Source organism: Balaenoptera ricei, chromosome 9, assembly GCF_028023285.1.
Source record: "Balaenoptera ricei isolate mBalRic1 chromosome 9, mBalRic1.hap2, whole genome shotgun sequence".
Classification (NCBI taxonomy): domain Eukaryota; kingdom Metazoa; phylum Chordata; class Mammalia; order Artiodactyla; family Balaenopteridae; genus Balaenoptera; species Balaenoptera ricei.
The window spans coordinates 63,116,563-63,137,921 of NC_082647.1; the positions used below are offsets into that span (position 1 = coordinate 63,116,563).

General features: G+C 39.6%; 1 protein-coding gene across 4 annotated transcripts in view; it reads left to right on the forward strand.

Moving 5' to 3' along the window:
* Window positions 1-21,359, forward strand: part of NXPH1 (neurexophilin 1) — a 412,663-nt gene that overhangs the window by 60,138 nt on the left and 331,166 nt on the right. The window contains exon 1 of one of the 4 annotated variants that reach the window (XM_059932804.1): window positions 11,459-11,536. The exons of 1 other annotated variant lie outside the window; for it this stretch is intronic. The gene's annotated coding sequence lies outside the window, so the exon portion shown is untranslated. Of the gene's footprint in view, window positions 1-11,458; window positions 11,537-21,359 lie in introns of those variants that run through there. 2 more of the 4 variants (XM_059932807.1, XM_059932809.1) reach the window with 2 other exon arrangements.

The window sequence follows — 21,359 nt, forward strand, 5'->3', positions numbered from 1 at the left end:
ATGGGTCGTATATCCTGGCTTTTTTGTATTCCTGGTTAATTTGAATTGGATACAAGAATTGAGAATTTTATCTTATTGAGTGCTGAATATTTTTGTATTCTTATAAATATCCTTGTGCTTTGTTCCAGGATGCAGTTAAGTTGCTTGGAAACAGTTTGAACCTTTTGGGTCTTGGTTGTACAATTTCGTGAGTCTGACCAGAGCATCATGTAGTCTAGGGATAATTATTCCCCATGTCTAATGCAATACTTCTCTGAGTACTCTACCCAATGCTCCCAGAGTAATGTGGCTTTCCAGTCTGGCTGGTGATAACAGGCACCAGTCTTTGTCCTGTATGACCATTGAGTACTGTTCCCTCTGATTTGCAGGGCTTCAGGTAGTTTTCTCAAATGAATGTGTTGAACACTTGAAGAAGACTGTCTGGAGATTTCCAGGCTTCTTTCTTTGTGCAGATCTCTCCTTTCTGGTCCTCTGTCCTGCAAACTCCATCTGCTTTGTTTTCCTTGGACTCTAACTTCATCTCCTCAACTCACAGAGTCTGATGGGCTCTGCTTGGTTTCTCCCTCCTTGAGTGGTGGCCTGGAAACTCTCAAGCCAGGAAGCTGGGATAATCACTATTTCCTGTCTCTCAGGGATAACTGTCCTTTGTTGACTGATGTCCAGTGTTTTATATATTTTGCTTTTTTCTGTTTCCATATTTTAGGTTAAAATAACCTAAATAAAAAATTTTTAATGTATTATTTATCATTAACATTTATTAATTTAATTAATAAATCAAAATTTATTAATTTAGAGTAACAAAGTTTCTTCTATCTTCATTGAAAGCAAAAATTCCCTCTTTTAGCACTTTAAAGATGCTGACTCATTGTTTCTAATGAGAAGTCAGAGTCTCCCTATTGTTGTTCCCCCATATATAATAATTTTCCCCCTTTGGCTGCTATTAATATATTTCTTTTTTTTTTTTTTGATGTTTGTTTTACTATCCTGTGCCCAAGGATGGTCTTTTTTGTGTTTGTACTATTTTTGTTTTGCTCAGCTTTATGAATCTGTGGGTTGATGTTTTTCACCAAATTTGGGGAGATTTCAACTATTATTTCTTCAAATATTTTTATGCCTCAATCTCTCTCTCTCCTATCCTTGTGAGACTCTAATTATGTCTGTTAAACATCTTTTTACAGTCCCATTTGCTGTTTGTTTTGAAAAATCTTTTTTTTTTTTATCTCTCTTTTTCAGTTTGGGTGATTTCTACTGACCTATCTTCAAGCTTACTAATCCTTTTTTTTTTCCGTTGTCTAATTTTCTATTAAGCTCATTTAGTGAATTTTTAATTTCATATATTTTATTTTTTAGTTCTTGAATTCCTATTTGGTTCTTTTTATAATTTTCATATCTCTACTGATATTCTCTATCCAATCATTCTATCCATAATTTCAAGTTCTTGAACATGTTTATCATAGCTTTTTAAGAGTACTTTTCTGATAATTTCAAAACCTGAATCATCCTGGGGGCTTGCTTCCATTGGCTATTTTTCTCTTTTGACTTTAGGTCATATTTTTTGCTTATTTGCATGTACAGTAGTTTTAAAAATGTATACTGGACATTGTGCACAAGACATGATTTGTGGATTATGCTGTTTTCTTTAAAGAATTTGAGGGTTTTTTCTGGCAGACAGTTAATTTGTGGTGATCACTTGGAGCTTGTAGAGTGGTGATTCTCAGCCAGGTGTAGTTTTGCTCCCCCCACCCAAGGAGATATTTGGCAATGTATGGAGATATTTTTGGTTGTCACAACTTGGGGTGACAATGACATATGACAATGACAATGACAGTAGGTAGAGGCCAGGAATGTTGGTAAACATCCCACAATTCACAGGAAAAACACCCCACAACAACTAATTATCTGATCCAATGTTTCAGTAGTGCTGAGGTTGAAAAACCCTACTGTAGATGTTTTAGACATTGTTAGAAAGGGTTTATTTCAATTTTTCCCCCCAGTCCTAGAGCATGTACCTTATTCTAGAGTATGCCTTATTTCTAACATTTGGCCTTGGCTGGGGTCTTAACTAAATGCCCAAAGTACTAAATGTCTCTTTATTCCACTCTGACTGGCTAAACCTCCAATGTCTCCCAGCACTTTACAACTTCTAGTATCTTTATTCAGGACTCACCTCCCAGCAACTGGTTAGTCTTATTGAGTCTCACCCTGCAGAAGTACAGTCCAGTGCTTGGCCAAAGTCCTTCAGGGCACCTCTGTATAGAACTCTGGGGATCTCCACCAACTCAAGGAACTTTACCTATAAATTCTCACCTCCTAAGCAACCCTAAATTCCAAACTCTGTGTCCTCTTCCTAATGAGATTGCCACTTTCTGTACTTCACTTCAGAAAGTACCCTTGATAGAAATGTGGGTCAACATGAAACTCACCTCACATAATTTCCTTCTGTCAAAGATCACAACCGTATGCATTTTGTTTTCTAATGCCTGACAACAATTGTTTCATATGTTTTGTACAGTTTCATAGTTTGCAATAGGAGTGTAATTCCTATACCAGTTATTCCATCATGGCCAGAGGTAGATATCCCAGAAATGGATCTTGAACTCAACTCTAAAACTTAGGTTTCTCCATCATTCTTTGGGAGTAAGAAGATATCCTTTTAATTATAAGGAAATATTTTATAATAGATGAATATAAACTTGCAGTTTCCTTCTCTAGAAAATACTAGAGGAGAACATTTCTGCTAGATCTACCTTCTTATCCCATTCTCCAAGACCATTTCTATGCTGGCTAATAAGACCATACAAATGATGCCTTCTTTCTACCAGAGATAATAATAGCTGTCTTCTCTTGTATGGTTTCTATTGCCAGGCAATGTGCCAATAGATTTATATATATTTTATTTTATTTTATGTTCATAGCAGCCCTATTTTCCCTGATTTACATTTTTATTTTTATTTTATTTATTTATTTATTTCTATTTTTGGCTGCATTGGGTCTCAGTTGTGGCATACAGGCTCTTCCTTGTGGTGTGCAGGCTTCTCTCTAGTTGTGGCTTGTGGGTTTTCACTTTCTAGTTGTGGCACGTGGGTTCCAGAGCGTGTGGGTTCTGTAGTTTGTGGCACGCAGGCTCTCTCGTTGAGGCGTGTGGGCTCAGTAGTTGTGGTGCACGGGCTTAGTTGCCCGGCAGCATGTGGGATCTTAGTTCCCTGACCAGGGATCGAACCCATGTCCCTTGCATTGGAAGGCAGATTCTTTACCACTGGACCACCAGGGAAGTTCCCCTTCCCTGATTTACTTTTAAGGAAACTGAGTCTCCAAGAAGTTAGGTAACTTGTAGGTTTTCAGAGGTAGTGAAATGAAAGAACTGAAACATAGGCCTAGGTCTGTCTGACTCTAAAGCCTCAAATGTGTATCAGTCAGGGTAGGCTAATTGCTATAGCAGAGCACCCCCAGATCCTCAGTGGCTGAACACAATAACCATTTATGAAAGTGTTCTTATTCATATTAAATTCTAGCATTGGTTGATGGAAACTTCTTCACACAATCCTTCTTTCTAGTGGCCCCATTATTCCCAGGGCCTTGGAGTTCTCTGCTGCTCCACTTCATCAGAAGACGATAAAAGAGAGTGCAGAGGATCAATCTGGAAGATGTTAAGACTGATAAGTAGAGAATATCACTTCTGATGACACACAATTGGGCAGAAGTCTGTTATAGAGCCCACCAACCCACAGGGAGGCTGGGGAATAGTGTTTAGCTGTGTACTTAGGAGGAAAAGGGAATGGGTTTCAGTGAACAACTAGCTAGTCCCTACCACACCGCATTAAGCCAAATTCTCTCCTAAGTTCCTCCTTGGGGAGCATTTATACACTTTGCTCTAAATTTAGCTTTTCTAGGCTGGGGACCTGTTTTAGTGTCATGGATAATTCTCTAGGCAAGTGAAAGTTAACAGAAATCATATCCTGAGAGGATGTGGATCTTTAGTTCATGTATCACATTGTCCCTCATCAGGCCAATAATTATCACCATCATCATTATCATCATCATTCCCAATTTTAAGCAATGCATTTTTGATAATTTTTGACATTTTAATCTACGGTTACTATCTACATTATTTTAATTAAGACACTAAACTTCCTCTCCCACCACTGTCATCTATCATGCCCTTGGACCTGGGCCACCATGGAGTCAATGCCTTGTTTTCTTGGCCTTTATCTTGCCCAAGTATCAGGCTTTCAGAATGGTGTCTTCCAGTGAAACTCTGAGTCTGTAAACACAAAATGAGTATCAAGAACTTTCTAACTGCCCTGAACAATATCAGTGCTAAATTAATAGTCAAAAAATAATCACAAGTATGAGGAGGACACTTCCAAAAAGAACTGGCTTAGATTCCTTTGGGAAATGGTAGTGACACCTGGGAAACCAACAGTTAACTGAAAAAGAGGCAAATTTGAAGAGCACTTTAGTCAACTTGCTTTGCTCAGCCCACCTGGGTCTTTCTTTTGATTTAAGTACATCTCCCATCTGTTTGGTAGGAGTGTTTGAAGCAGTTCCCTGGATTTCATTCCAATCGCACCTGCCCTAATCCAGGACCTCCTTTTCCCTCCTTCTGGCAACACATCCAGATTTTCTCTGTCTTTAGTGTCTTCCTTCTTAATTCATCCTACAGAAGACTGCCATTATCTTTGAAAGTGCAGTTCACATTATGTCTTATTCTTGCTCACAAATTTTCAACGGCACGCTGTCTCCAGTTTCTTCCCTCATCTACCCTCTGATCCAGCCAGACTGGTGCCCTTTGTGTTCCTAGAACTTGTTCCATGTAATCCCATACTTGCGCTATCATGAATGCCACCCCATATACCTGGATACCTTCTCATTCTCATCTCCACTCTTCAAAATCCTACCCTGTTTTCAGGGCACAAGTAAAATTTTATCTCTTCTGTGAAGTCTGCACCCATGTTTCTGGTTAAATAAATCCCTCTCTTGCTTGTATTTGGGTAGCACTTTGTACTAGTTACAGTGTGCTTTGTGTCCCATCTTCCCCAGTAGATCATAAACTTCTGGGGAGTAGGTGTCTTGTGAACCTTCTGATGCATCTCCCACAGTCCTAAGCTGTGGTTCACTGAAGATTAGAAATGCTTATTGGGCAAAATTAAAAGAAGTATGTGATATCAACTGTACAAAGATCTTTTCCCTGAATTAACCTGAAAACTAATAACAGACTACCTCAAAATGATTTGATAATATGCTTGAGATAACCTATTTAGGCATAACCTAAAAGTACATTTAAATGGTCTCTTTTAAATAAAAAAACAAATGCTTCAAACAGTTAATTTTTAAATAGATCTATAGTATCTTTTAATAGCCTGTATTTCCTTAAAGATAATATTAAGTAGGAAGAATGGTTAGAACTATTTCTATAAAATGTACTGTGATTTCAAATTTCCAAAAAGACGTCCTAAATGATAGGTATTGAGCGTCCCTGGGATGATGCCACTGCAGGCGGCTACTTTAGCAATGTCCTGGATACAATTTTGCGTCTAGATTGTCTTTGCCCAGGAGAGGCACAACTTTTGTTGGAAAGCACAACTGTTGGTGCAGTGGGGCAATTGGAAAGTGTTACATTGGAGGGAGATCCTTCAGAGAGAATGTGTATCTTCATCAAAATTCTAAATGCATTGAAACTGTCATTCAAAGAGTTAACATCTGCGAAGAATAAAAAATGCAATGGAGAGGTTTCAGGCAAAGCATGGGGAGACTGATAAAATTATCAGTGAATTAAATTCAGACAGATGGCTTTGGAAAGGAATGAAGTACACAAACCTTCCGTGGAGTATAATGACTCTCATTCTGACAGGGGCTTTGTCAACAGGGTAAGCCTTTTTTAAAAAAAGAAGAAAATCTGGATTTTAAAGCAACTGGAAGTCAGATTCTTCTCCTTTTCTGAAGGTGTTGTTTAGTACTGAAAGCAACACAACAACAAAACCTGATAAAGTTTGGACCGTCTCAGAGTCTAAATTGCCTGGTGTAGGTGCACAGCCTGGTGGAAGGCACATGGTAGGCACCCTGGGTGCTGTTCCTTCTCATTGTCTTCAGACTTGCTGCCCACATCAATGGGTCCTTGGCAGCTAAAACATTTCTACAGAGCAGAGGCCAGTCATTAGCTCTGCTTACAACAGTGGGATGACAAGAGAACCTTTCGGCCATTAAACACACTCGTGCACACATATGCACACTGAATAAAGAGAAATCAACTGAGTTTTGCTCCTTAAAATTTCAATTTTTATCATTGTTGGTTACATTAAAAAATAGAGCTCCTAGAAAAAGTATCCTAGTTGATACTCACTATCCTTCTACATATAGATAAAAATGATGAGAAAATAGTATGTTATTTCTCACTCAGGGTTTCTTTTCCTTACTGTTTCTATTTCAACTTCACTTATTTGGCTCTAGGGACCCCCTCTTTCAGGTGACAGGCCCTGGCGTATTCACGCTTGGACGAGGATGGCCAGGTTGCTTCTAAGCAATGGACGTTGCCTTTGTTCCAGACCAGATGTTCTGTCTCTCCCTGGTAACAGTTTGCATTGTGGTGCCTTATTATCCAGCACTCTCTGGAACTGGTGCCAGGGTAGCCTCAGAATCTGCCAAGAGCAGCGCTGAATCAATGAGACAGCTGGCAGCCTCCCTGGGGAGGGAACGTTTTTACCTTTTTGATTCATGCAGTCTCCGCTAGTTCTGATCCAGGATGCCATGAATGATTTTTCTTAGCGACAGGTAAGAACAAAAAAGCTTTGTAACCTAATTCAATAGAAGCTGGAGACTCAGTGTGCGACTGATTTAAAGGAGAAGACGATGAAGAGGAAGTGTACACACAGTCCATTGCATTTTCTCCATAATCGACATCTGTGCTTTTGCCTGTGTTGGAGTTGTCAGGTTTGCTGGGAAGAGAAGCTTGAGAATCAAGAGTATTGTGTTTATTGACCTAGGATTAGGGTTTTAATCATGTCTCTGAGATTGCATGTTATCTACAAAAACGAGAAGATTACTCTTTTTTAATTTTTTAGCTATAAAATCCACTGATCTATTGCTAACTTGGCTAAAAATTCAAGGTTACTTTAATGGGTTTGTTCACATCATTCAGGCTTTAATGTTTCGAATACATTTATTTATCAGGGCTATGAATTTGGGTAAAAATCATCCATGTTTACACTCAAGCAAAGGATGACAGCTCAGTTTGGGTCCTCGCCCTAGGTCATACACATGTCAGCACACTTTTTGAGTCAACAAGAACACTAGTCCTGAACACCCTGTTCTCCCACTGCCCCATGAAAGCAGGCCAGTTCTTAAGCCACTGTAGTCAAGAAGGCCATTAGGAGATGAGATGGCACAGTACCTGAGCTCCAGTCCTGGTGTGACTGAGAGGAAAAAAATGTGACAGTAACAGAATTCAGGGACCTTGCAGTGTGTCATCCCTATCAATCATGGCAGACGTATTGGCAATATGATGGATGACACCCAACCACTGACCTTGGTGGGTTAGCCTTTGTCACATAAGTACCAGAATAAGTCAAAGCAGTGGGTCAACCCACCATCAAATAAGAGCGATAAGCTGTGACAGCAGCAGAGGGAAAATGAACATTAGTGTCAAATATTGTCCATATTTCTGAAGAGCAGTTATCTTATTGTTCAACCATTGAATGGGATGGGTTATTTCAGGAAGAGGGAAAATCAATCATCAATGCATGCTTGTGGCAGTATGAGTTTTCCTCTCTTAACTAAGGTATAACTTAGAGTAGTTGGTCTGTAAAGTAGGCACTCTCATAGGGTGAAAACTATTATAACATAGATTTCTTTACTTAAAACCTGAGAAAAATTAGTCTAACCAGTGAACAAACCCCATACAAACCAAAGTTTCAACTCCATTTACAAGACATTGCCTCATCTACGTGCAGTTCAACATTCAGTTGGTGACAGACGGCTTGGTTTGGGAATAGAAATAATTTAGCCTGGGATTCCTGGTGATTTTCCCATGATGGTCTTAGAATTTGTCTCTCAAGCATTCTCCCAAAGCTTCACACTTACAAATGACCTACCCCAAATCTATTTTCTCAGTTTACATTTTATTTGATTGGTCATAGAAAGTAAGGAGAAATTTTCAATGAGATATCTCAGTGTGCAGCAGGACATGTGGAAGGCTCAATGGCTACAGAGGATAAAGGAAACAGAGAAAAGGTTATGATCAACTTGCTTTTCATCAAAAAGTGAGGTTAGAACAGACTGAAGCAAAACCTGCCCGTTTATTTTCCAGATGGCTTTGTGCCATGTGATAAGGGATTCTATCAGCTTTATCAGTGGTAAGAGTTAGTCGCTCTAACCATACCCCTAAGCCAGTGGAATCACTGAAAATACTGTATCATATCTTTTGGAATCAACATTTAAAAAGCAAGAGACCCAGATATCATGTGATTCTCTGTCCTTCCAAGCCAAAATATTCAGGTTGGCATCCTGAGGCACTCAGTCAAGGGGAGTAGACCAGGTGGTGCATTAACAGTTAAGGGTCAGACCCTGCATCATTCTAATCCAGTCCATTCGCATTGCTATACATTCCACACCCCCCCCCCCCCCCCCCCCGCCAAATATCTTCTGTGTGCTTCCCACCGTTCCAGCCATCAGTACAAAGGGTGTTTTAAGGCAAACAAACGAGATACTGTTTATCATAGCAGGCTTTGTAACTTTTGGAACTTCAGGAGGTGGGTACAAGCTGAAAATGCATATAGAGTCAGGAAAGATTTAGGGCGGAAAAGGAGCAATATATTATATGCATATCGGCTTTATTAAGGAGAGAAAATCCCCAGGGGTGTTTCAGAGCGAACCTTCCCTCTTTTGAGATTGATGTCAGGGAGGATGAACATATCCTCTCATGGGTGACCTGATACAAGCCATTTGTCTAATCCAGCAAGATATTTCTTATATTCTCTAGTTCTTGATATGGGAGTAGACACTGAGAAGTCAAAGCATCTGGATGCATTGTGTTTGGCTGTGTGGACTACTGTACACAGAAAAAGATAAAGTGTAAGCCCTGATGGTATTCTGGGTGCATTTCTCTCCTTTCTGGATGAATGCCTAAGATGTTGCTAGACTGAAAGCTGAATTGGTTCTCTTGGTAGTCTTTCCCATTCTTCTCAACTGCAGGATTTATAAAACATTGCTCTTTCGGTCTAGGTATAATTTTGGGATCACATCATGATAACTCTATGTGTGTGCCGGGAGGGCAAAGTTGCAAAGCAATTACTCAGCAGTGCTGGGGAAAGAAGCAATTACTGGAACACATTTTAGCTCCGCTTGTCAGAGTGAGTTTCACTTGGGCACAAGGGAAGCATTTAACTTGGGCAGCATCCCTTTTTGGAGGCTTAATTTAGTTTTTTCTTCCCTTTAATTGTGTGATTCCAATATTTTAGCTACAATCCCTAGGCTGTAAGAACCTTTAAACAGCTCTTGATTATGAAGCAGGGCATGGGTTTTGAAGAAGAATAAACAGGGAGCTGTATAATTTATAGGAAAACTGCATGATGGACTTTTCTTCACAAAGAACATTGGGTTTACACTGGCACAAGCCAAATACCTTTGTAATGAATAGTCAGTAATCAGCAGCAGCTACAGTAAGTGCTTGAAATTTTTTCTTTTATGTGCTATGAGTCCATAAATTAAGCATCTGATTCTGATTGCTGTCACGAATGCATACACCTATTGCCACCCAACCCCACTGCTCAGATCTCCTGCATCAGCTCATGCTCAGTATAGAACATTACGAAAAGTAGAAGGCAAGTCTCTTTTAATATGTTCAATTTCCATCTACTTTAAATACCATAATGGGAAAAGAGTGTTGACAGTACATTCCACTTTCCTATTTGGATCTAGATCACAGTTTGGATTTGAAGACAGCAGTGTTATGTTCTAGAATGTAAGAAAAAGAGTCTATATCAAGAGCCGTTAAAATGAACTGAATTGCCAAGGTGGTTTACAAATATTATTATTATTATTTAGCAGAGATTTATCTAAATTGTAAGCTTTCAACTTGCTCATTCCACTAAGATTTTGCATATGCTATTTTCATCGCTTGGAGTGTATCCTTCCTTTTTCTATTCTCTGCTTCTCAAGATTTCTAATTCTAACCAAAAACCCAGACAAAATACTTTAGGAAATTATTCTTTTCTAATCTCTTCTGCAACCAGATCCTTTTCAGTCCCCTACTTAATGATTCGTTGGCTGCTGTGAAGTTAATGTGAACAGATAGCTATTAATTTATAACTGTGATGCTTTCTAATAGTTTAAGAGTATTTTTAAAAACATAAACATATTTTCTATTTGGAACAATGTTACATGTGGTAGTTATGGCTCCAGACCAAGTCACAAAATCTATTGAATCCAAAGTATGGGTTAAGTGCAAATATTTAAAATTAAAAAGTAGCATCAGAAAATGATATTGCAATATTGACAATAAAATAAGTTATTAGAGCCTTATCTATGCCAGCACTATTTTAAGTCATTTACAAGTATTAATTAATTGACTTCACAATATTCCTGTAAGTACTATGATTTTCATCATTTTACAGAGGAGGAAACTGAGGCACAAGAAGGTTTAAGCAACTTCTCATGTTTGCATAGCTAATATGTGGTTGGGCTGAAATTTGAGTCGAAGTTTAACACAAACTCTTATGATTTTAACTGCAGTGTTAATTGTATTTAATTTTAAAAAAATATTGTGGTAATTGAGGTATGGAAGAAAGCAAACTTAGAAGACAACTTTAGTAAATATATTCAGAAGATAACTTTGAAACCCTAGTTGCTTTAGAAGTTGGCAAAAATTATTCTATTGAAGTCTAAACAGTTGCTGCTTTCTTGTCAAGTTTTTTTGACTTACAAAAGCAATAGAGAGAAAAGGATTTAAAGACAGCAAAAGAAAGCAAGTTAAAATTTTTTTAATGTGAATTTGGTAAGAATTCAAAACACAAAAGAGAAAGGGAATTAAAGAGAAATTAAGAGAAACCGAAAAACTTTTAAAAAGTAAACAATAAGCATGGAAGAGAAATATATGGAATTGTAACTTATGCCCAAGTTCCCTTATGAATGATCCAAGAAAGAAGAAAAAAAAAGGACCTATGGGATCTGATAGCTTCCTCAAAGACCCACTAGGCGGCAGTGTTGTCCGAGACAGCTTTGTGGCCAAGGCTGCTTAGTCAGGGTCTAGGATTTGTAGGGGAAGTGAAGTGAGAAATATATATGGGATGTTTATTATTCAGTTGTCATAATTTGGAGAATGCCTTAATGATTGTCACTTGTTACCTTTGAATTTTTTTAGTTTTTTTTTTTTTAAATTCAGTAAAGTATAGTATTTTAGGGACAGAGAATATTGTATCTTCCACAGGGCATGAAGTTGAGTTTTCATATTTGGAAAAATGGCTGAGGTCATTCCTACAGAGTGAAAAAGCTAAACTTTGCCATGGGAGAATCACCTTCCTACTCAAGATACTTCCTCACCCAGGTAAGTTTCTTACTGCATCTCAAGTAGTGATCTGAACATCATATTCACCCAATTAGTATTGTTGAATAAATATCATACAGCATTTGAAACCTTGATTTTTATATAAATACAGTGATTTTTGTAGTTTAAGCCTGAAAAGTATCTGTTGTGTCATCCTATCAGCTGAGGACAGTGATTTTTGCGGCTTCCTTTTGTATTTCACTGTTACTTGCCTGAGGAGGAAGCAACATTGAATGCAGGAAACCCAAGAGAAGATTTAGGTAGAATGTAAACACTGTAGAGAATTGAAGTGTTCAGCTGTGCATTAGGTAAGCAAAATTCCAGCAAGTCAAGATCAGCAAATTTGTGCGATGTTCTGGTAAGCCACTTCCGTTCTGCAGCCCACTCATTAATTTTCGGAAGCCTGACAGAATGGCTAAAAGGATGATCAATTTCAAGTGTCACTCCTGGTGTGTTTTTAGCCTATGTAAAAGTAGTTCCTGACAAGTAACCCTGTTAGTGCCCTCAAAATGTCTTCTATTATTAAATATTGGGAATAAGCTGAAATAATGAAACTAGCTTTTTTTCTGTCACCAGAGTGGTTGGTTTAGAAGATGATGAGATTGGTGTCTATTACTGACTTTTAGGTTGGCTTAAGCACTCAAACAAGCAAAACCCTGAGAGAAATGAACATATTTCAGGAGAACTACTTTTCCTTAATGGATCTGTGTGGAACAAATGGGCTATCTCTACTCAATTTCCAAGTGATTGCATAACCTTGTTATCTAGTAGATAAAAACCTCTCTCCTCCTCCTCCCTATCCATTTTTATTCTAATGTGTTGCTTTAATTTTGGGTAGATAACTGGTGTCACCGGGACCCCTGAGCTGACCCTGAAGGAGCTGTGGGTAGCCCTGTAGGTGTTTCTCTACCAAAGGAACAGGATGGAGTGTCTTTCCCTCCTTGAGTTTGCTTCTCCTCTCTTTCTCCTTCTCACTCACTCATTTTTTGCCTTCTTTTCTAGATGTCATTTTTTCCTCCTCTTCCTTTTGATAACACCTTCTACCCTTAAATGTTTAGCCCCAAACATAGGCAATGTGTAGGTATTTTGATGTCTATTGGCACTAAAGCATTTGCTGCTGTTGGTCTTAATTCCTTTTATGTCCTAATATTTGGTGAATGGATATTATTCCCAGAGCACTTGGTGAGAAAAAGGGAGAGAGTTATTGCACAACCCACTTACAGAATCTCTACTGCAAATATGTGGAAAATTCTAAGAAAGATATAGCCTTCAGGTCAGACCAACACTGCAAGGCCTTGAGGAGTGGCAAATGTGAAAACTACACACAGGGGTCTGACAGTTCAAGCAAGTAAATGGCATAGGCCTAGCAAGGATGGAAAAGAAGGGGAGAGCAGCTGGTCCATTCATAGGGACTCCACTGCTTCTCCTGTTCTGAATATGGGATCTGCCTAAATTTACTTGATTTGATGCCAAGTAATCCTATATATATATATATATATATATATATATATAGGAGATACAGATATATATATATGTGTGTGTGTGTATATATATATATATAAAATATATATATGGTCCTGGAAAGAGAAAAAGAAAGAAAGAAAGAAAGAAAATGAAATGAAAAGAAAAGAAAGGAAAAGAAAAAATTAAAGAAAAGAAGAAAAGATAAACAACAATGTATCTGCAGGCCTGGAGTACCATAGGCAGCTTGTTTGCGGTTCCTACCATAAATACTATAAATTCTGGAGATAGAATATTGTAATTTTGTTACACCTGGGAATCTTAATGTACCACAGTGTTCTGACAGAAGTTTGAGCATAAACAGTTTTCTAGATGAATGTTCATACACTCAGTTAAAACTCTCTAACTCTTCAGAATGTGAAATTCTGAACTAAGACTGGAAACAATAAACTGACTAATTAAACATCACCTACTGTTAAGATACAAACAGCTATTAATTTATAAAGCTAATTGGATTGGAATGCAGTTAACCTCAAACCAGAGTTACATTCTAATTGCTCTTTTACTTTAGAAAATATCAAAGACCACGAGATAATATTTTTATGGTGATAGTTCTTAACAAGTCATGCAGGTCTTCAATAGAAGCCTTTGTTAGAGTGCTGGTATTTGAAAGAATTTAAGTGTAACAGGCCAACTTTATGGAATTGACTCAGAGTGCATTAGAAGAAAAGGGATTTGTAAAGGACTTTTTAAAAATGCAGCCTTCATTCCATATATGCTGATATCTAAGAGTCTCATAATGTGGTTTTAAAAAATTGTGTTTTCTAGAATGCTGTCTGAAATAGATTATTTGACAAGCTGAGTTGTTTTCAATACCTTGAGCCCGTTAAGAATTGTTTCTTTTGTCTTGATAGAGCTGTCAGGCTGTTTCTAATCATGTTGGCTTTGATGTCTATCAAGAACAGACACACAAAGAGAAGGCTGGGAGACCTGTTTGCCATTTCACTCCCTCACAGGTGCAAAGTAACCAAGTGGAAGAGCAGGTAGGGACAGTGTGACATGGAGTAGAGGACACAGGGTCTTCTAGTCTGAATCCCATTGATGTTTCAGCCTTGGACTGTGAACACTTCCGTTCAGATATGTATCTCAGGTGTTTGCCCTCAAAGGAGGGTCTCAGACCTCAGGTACTCTTCCTTTCACAATCTAAATTAAAATACCCTCAAACAGACCTGGGAGTCATTTCAGTTTTCCTCATCGGTGAGCTTCCTCTAGCTTTTACCCTCTAGGTTTTACCTATAGCTTGAATCTGGGGGGCCTGCAGAGCTTTCCTGGGAGTCCCGAGCGCCCCCACGTCCCTGGATTCCTCACAGCCACCACCCCCCCACCCCCCACCAGGAAGCGTCAGCCACAGCTTAATCCTCGACACCCAGGTTATCAGAACGCTATTTCCCCCTACAACCCCCCACCGCCGCTGCGGGCTCTCAGCGAAACTGAGCAACGCCCAGGAGCTGCGCTGAGTCCTTAAACAGGGCTCCGGGGGCCTGCAGACGTTGGCCTGGTGCTTCGGGGAGCGGCCAGCTTGCGCACCGGTCCGGGAACCCTGAGCCCGGCCTACGGGCGCCGCTCTTTTCAGGAGCCGAACTGGCATCTCCACGCTGCCAGCGCCCCGCTGCTCCTGGCGGCCTGCACAGGCCTCTCCTTGGCGCTCGTCGTCAGTCACGCATTCCCCCCACTGACCTTTCCTTCCGGTCTCTGTACTGGGTACCCATTTCCGGTGCAAACAATGGCTCATTAGCAGGTCCCCCTCTGTCTTTTCCAGCTTCGTGTCAGTCTGCAGCCCGTCAGCAACCTGTCACCCGCAGTTGGGAACCAGCGCTCCAGCCCCTTGTTCCCCGCGCACATCTCCTCTCTGTCTGGCGCTGGACGAGCCTCAGTGCTAGCTCAGGGCGCTCTCGTGTGGCACCAAGGCAGACAGGGTTAGGAGGACCCAATTTGGTCACCTGTTAAAGATTATGTCTCTATGAGGCAATTTCAACTAGGTTTCTAGATTTTCCCGACACCCCTCCCACCCTATTTAACACATACCCACGTGCCCACAAGCGAGAACTCTGGTAAATATGAAGCGGGATTTTAACCTGAACAACTTTAGGACTTGGAAGGCGAAGGTGTGTGTGTGGGGAGGGGGGAATATGAAATGAATGGGAAGAAAAAACGATTGCAATTACATTGCCACCAATACACCTCCTGTGGGGAAAGTGATAAAGAAACAATGGGCTTGGAAGAAACATTCAGGAGGCTCCTTTAAGATTTTGCACAAGAGAAGCAATAATCTATTTTGTTTTAGAAATAGGCTCATTGCTTCTGAGGCCGAATGGTATTGCCATATAACTACACTTTCTTCTCTTCAAGTCTTTCACCTTTCTCTCTCCCTCTCTTTTTTTCCCCCCTTACTCGATGTAGTAGAAACCTACTTCCTATCTCCGTGGCACTCAGTTCAGTAAAGCTGCATTTCCTTGAGAGTAAGAAAAACCATGCAACCCCAAAATGTGTGTGATGTGCGTATATTTCATCCCTGGGCTTGTCTTTCTGTGAGCAGTGAGTTTGAACACACACAAACACACACACTACTCCATAACAATTTCTTTGTCATATCTGCCTAGATAGGTAATATCTTACGTAAGTAAAGTCTCTAATTAATTTTTATGACCTTGGCAGCCTTCTGTAATTCTTTTTCTTTAGCACCATTGTGTACACAGTTACCATAATATTAAAATTTTTCTAACAGTTTTTATTCCTTAATCTGCTAAACGATTTCCAATCTGTGGAACTTTAAAAATCTTTCCTTTTTCTTTTTTCTTTTGGAATCTTTTTTCCCCTTAAATGGGGAAATTTTATAATTAGGTTGCACGATAACATCGGTAAAATGAAAAAGAATTTCTCAAGATTTAACCTGTTATGTACTATCTTTAGACAGCAATTTGCAAGGTGCCTGAGAATGCACCTGAGAATTTATATGGACTGCATATTTTAAAATAATTGAAGTAATAGTTCATGGGTGGACACAGTATAAAATTCTGTAATAGTTCCAGTTTATTCATACTATTATCCTTGCCACCAGCGTCTGCTTTATTTTCTGACTGCATTTGTTAAGTATTCTCTAAAAGCTGTATGAGAATTTAAACTTCTCTCTCCCAGAGGACAAGGAAAAACTGACAGATGAGGCTCTCAAGGGATCTTTTTTGTATTTTCCCATTTTCCAATCAAGCAGTGCATTTTATGCTATTTCAGTTTTATGACTGACACAGAGTAAAGACACAATTTCATCCATCTTATCTTAGTTAGGTATGTAGGCCAACTGGCATGTGCTTTTTACATTGAGAGGATTCTCACTGCTAATTGCAAACAACTTCTTTTTACATTTCCTGGTAGTAGGATTTTTATTATATTTTAGTCTGGAAGCACAGCATTTCTCTGGTTTTGTGTGTGCATGTGTGTGTGTGTGTGTGTGTGTGTGTGTGTGTAGCCAGAAAAGGTCTCCAGAAGTCAGAAGCCCTGTCTTCCCTTTGCTTTGTTATGGGTAAATTGTAGAGGTTTCATGCTACGGATTGTGCACTTGGCATCATCTTTACAAGCACGACAGAGCTTTCCACTTAGTTGCAGGATGTGTTTCCAAAGACAAATTAAATATTTTCCACTGAGAGCAGAATCTTTTTCTTCCCAGCCAGAAAAGATCTAGTTAGCTTATGTTATTTACAGAATCCCCCATATTGTGGCATAACTTTCTCATTGTGCCTCTTCAGAAATGCTGCTCACAAGATTGGGTATAATCAGGAAGTGGGTGGTATAACCAAATAGCCCTATACTGTGTTGAGGGCAGCCTGGAACCAGAAGCTTTAGAAAACAGGTGTAAGGACTCCTCACATTTCTGTTCTCCTTTGAAGGCTGGGGGAACTTTCACAATAAAGTCTGGTATTGTTGCAAAGTCCTCCTCAAAAAATCTCCCACTCCCCCTTCAGTTAAGGAGCTCTTCATCTGTGAGGTATTGTGATTGTCGATACTTTATGCTCAGGTTAGGCTCTTATTTACCAGCCTGGAGACCTGCCAGTTATACAAATCAAGAAGAGCTTTGGTCATCTGCTTGTAGATTTTGGTGCTATGAACTTCATGGTCAGTGTTCTCTGCCAAAGAGCCCTGCAAGACAACACTCTGATGTTCGCCCTGACCTTCCTTTTTGTTTCTGGCAGCCACTCTCATCCTGTGCGGGGCAGTTCAGTGGCACCCCAGAGCCTCGGTCATCTCAGGATCCTCCCATCCTCTTGGAAGTCAGGGAGCCCATTGCACTGCAGTGTCTCCCACCAGTGTCCTGGCCTTAGGCAAAACCACCTGAGTGCTTTTCAGAGATACTAGCCCTCTTCTCACCAGTGTATTTCTCAAGGCCTGGGTGAATGAAGTGTCAGATCCCCTTGAAGGATATAGTTAGAGGGTAGATGGTTGATGAGTTGCCTATGATTAATCCATTCCAGTATTATTTCGTGAACTCTTGTATATCTTCCTGTTTATTTTAAGGGTGCTTTTTTTTTTTTAATGGCATCTTGACTTCATTTTGTGCTGTCCACTGTTATGTCTAGGTTTTGGGAAAATCATCCAAACACCAGTTAAACCCACTTGTAGCAACTTGAATTAGTTTATCAAATCCAGAATCTCTGGTGAATGTACTCATGCTGTGTACACTTGTTTGAGCATCTTTAGAATTCATTTCTACACATATTCCCAAGATTTTTGTAGATTCCAGCAATTCCATTGGTGTATAAGCCTTCTCCACAAGTGATTGACTTTGTCATTGTGTTCCCAAGACATTCTGGGATCTGACTCTAGTTATCAGACTATTGGTGAAGAGAAGTGAAGGATAAAGAGAACTGATTTTTCCTTGCAAAGCAATTTCTTCATATGAGGTTACTAGAGGGTCTTCAAGTATATTAGGGGCAGCTTCATCAGACAAGGGTGGCAGTTGAAGGTTCAAAGTATATAAAGTTCTCCAAATCTTCCCATATGTTTTACTCAGCTTGGGCTGACAAAACAAAATACCATCAACTGAGTGGCTTAAATCACAGGAATTTATTTTTCACAGTTCTGGAGGCTTGGAAATCCAAATCAAGGTGGTGGCAGCTAATACAGTTCCCAGGTGAGGGCTCTCTTCCTGGATTATAGACAGCTGCCTTCTCACTGTGTCCACACATGGGGGAGAGAGAGTGAGAAGGAGAGAGAAAGAGAGATTGCTCCCTGAGGGCACTAATACCATGATGAGGGCCCCACCCTCATGGCTTCATCTAAACTTCATTACCACCCAAAGGCCCCGTCTCCAAATACCTTCACATTGGGGAGCTTCAACATAGCACTTTTAGAGGGACACAATTCAGTCCATAGCATCATACATCCTCAGGATAGTTCTCAAAGTCCAATTACTTCCCAATGACTGTCCTAATTTTTACATATGACACATGGTGAACATATGAATTCAAATGATGTTGTGATTCAGTAATTTACAGGATAAACATCCTCAATTGTTGCTGATTTCTGACTGCCTCTGGTTGTTTGCATCCCTCCCTCAGTATTCAAAACTCCAGGTGTAAGTATATGATCGGTCGAGCCTGCGTTGCTGTTACATGCCTTGATTGTCTTCCATAGTGGGAATCAGGGCCCTAAATTCTTTGCCTCTTGGGATCTCCCCTTACTAAATCAGAAGGATGTTCAGATGTTGTGTAGCAAAAAATCCCAATTGTTTACTATAATGATGTTCAGTTATTTTTCTTTGATTTTCTTTCTATTTTAAACGGCACTGATAAATAGCAAAGTTTCCACTTATTTCCTAGGATAGAGTTTCAGAAGTAAAGTTTTGGTGTCAAAGGTTTTATAAAAATTTTTAGGATATGTGATATATCTGTCAAAATGCTTTTTAAAATTTTTGTACCAATTTATTCTCACTCCAGCAATGTTTGAGTGACTGTTTCACTGTGTCCTTACTCCCACTGACCTAAGACGTTTACTTTCTGTCAGCAGTCTATTATTCTTTCTTGAAAACAGCACCTTTTTATCTTTTAAAAAAAACCTTAACATTTCCCTCATTCCTGTTTTGATTTTTCTGCTTTCTTCTCAAATCCCTTAAGAATACATCGGTGAGAAATGGATAGTCTCATTTCTGTGGTATTCCTGCCCAAAATACATAACCTCAGTCTGATTATGAGAGAATGTCAAACCCAACCAGATATTCTACAAGAGAAGTGGCCCTCTAAAGTGTCAAGGTTATAAAAAAGACAAAGACTCAGGTACTGTCCCAGGCTAGAGGAGAGTAAAGAGACAGGACAATTAAACACAAAGTGTGGTCCTCAAGTGGGTCCTGGACCAGAAAAGGGCTATTAGTAGGAACACTGGTGAGATTTGAATAAGGTCACTAGATTAGCTAATAATATAATATCGATGTTCATTCCTGGGTTTGAGAATTGCACTGTGCTTATATAAGATGATAACATTAGGGGAAGCTGGGTGAAGGTTATATCATGCCTTTCGGTACTATTATTGTGACTTTTATGTAAGTCTAAACATTGAAAATAAAAGTTAAATGCTTCAATGTATAAATATGTTTATTTATAAAATATGCTCTATGTACAATGTCATGGAAGACACAGCAATGGGTGGAGATGCCGACTGGACTCAGTAGCAGGAAGGCTTTTCATTTCTAGACTTTTTCATAACTCTGTTTTACTCAGTCTTTGTTCATCCTTGTATGGTGGACTGGGGCATTGCTCTTAAACCTACGTGCAAGGTTTACTTAACTGTCAGGGGCCTTTATAAAATCCATCAGTGAAACTCTCCAGGCCAAAAGCACTGGCTCCCCTCTGGAGTCTTGTTCTGTTTTGCTTCTGCTTGTTCATTATGTTCTCCTTTTCTCCAGTGCATCTCCACAGTCTTGTTCTGTTTTGCTTCTGCTTGTTCATTATGTTCTCCTTTTCTCCAGTGCATCTCCACCCTCCGGTCCCTCCCATCTTAGGACAGACAGCTCCTCAGTGTTTCCAAGAAAATGAATACAAGTTCCTTATTAGACATATTTGATTTTTTGTTGCTGTTGACTATTAAACTTTTCTCCGAAGAACTTAAACACACTTCGCATTGTGAGGAACTCTCAAGCACTGTTTCCAGCCTATCATGTCCATTTGTTTCAGCAGTGCCTCAGGGATGTGCCTGCTTTCTCTTCTCTGCCTCTTGGGCATGAACACAGACAGCCCTGCATGTGATCACAGTGTTTACTGGCCCCTCCTGCCTCAGGAGAACACGCTTACTGATGAAAATTCTTGATGATAATTGTGTGCCCTTGAACATCATTATCACTGTAAGAGCATTGGTCAGGATAGGGTTTGCTGTCTGCAGTTTACCCAGTAGCTTTTCCACAGTGTGGCCCATGGATCACCTGTATTGAAAGTTCTAGGAGGGCTTGTAGAAGTGCACATTCATTTGGTTCCTGTCAAACCCACTACTGTGTCAGAATCACTGAAGTCACCAAGAAATCTTTGTGTGTCTGAACCTTCTTCATTCTTCTCTTACTCTTGATTGAAAGCTGAAAATAATAGTAGTGTTTACTCAGAATTTGAAGAAAATGCTTGATGGCAAGAATTTCCTGGAAGAGCTGTTTCTTTCTAAATCTGGAACTGTAATTGGAGAGATAGCCAGGAAGTTTGAGTCAGAATCTCTTGGTATGAAAGCAAAGAATCTGTATTTTTTTAAAATAAGAATTTCATATTTTTGTATGTTTTGTTTCATCTGTAACCCCAACGATTTCACTCTGTGTTTGACTTTTCTGGACTTGTTTTCATACCTCCATTTCATGGGAAGAATAGTTGATTCATTCTCTGAGAATCTCTGAGAATCTCCTTTGAATTAGACACTGATACAAAGAAGAGCCAAAGTCCCTGCTTTCAAGCAATTAACACTCTGAGGCGGGACACAGACAAGTAAATAGTCAATTGCATGCCACATGAGGAGGGCTATGATGGGGGAAGCACACAGGAGAGATGCCAGCTCAGCCTGGCTGCACTGGGCAGGGCTTCCTGCAAGGACTAACACCTGGGTAGGCAAGGCTTGAGGGCAGCAAGTGTGTCTATGGTTTCTGCTCTGCATGTGTGCACATGCATGCTTCTCACTGTCTATCTTAGTTTGATTTACTTCATCCATTTCTTCTCTACTATTTTCAGTTCTACTAGTTAAAAATCCCATTTGTTTCTTACATCCCACCTCCTTTCACCCTTCTTTATTTTTTTACCTAAACCCTTCTGAGGAGCCAAATCTCTCATCTCCATTGACCTTGACCTGC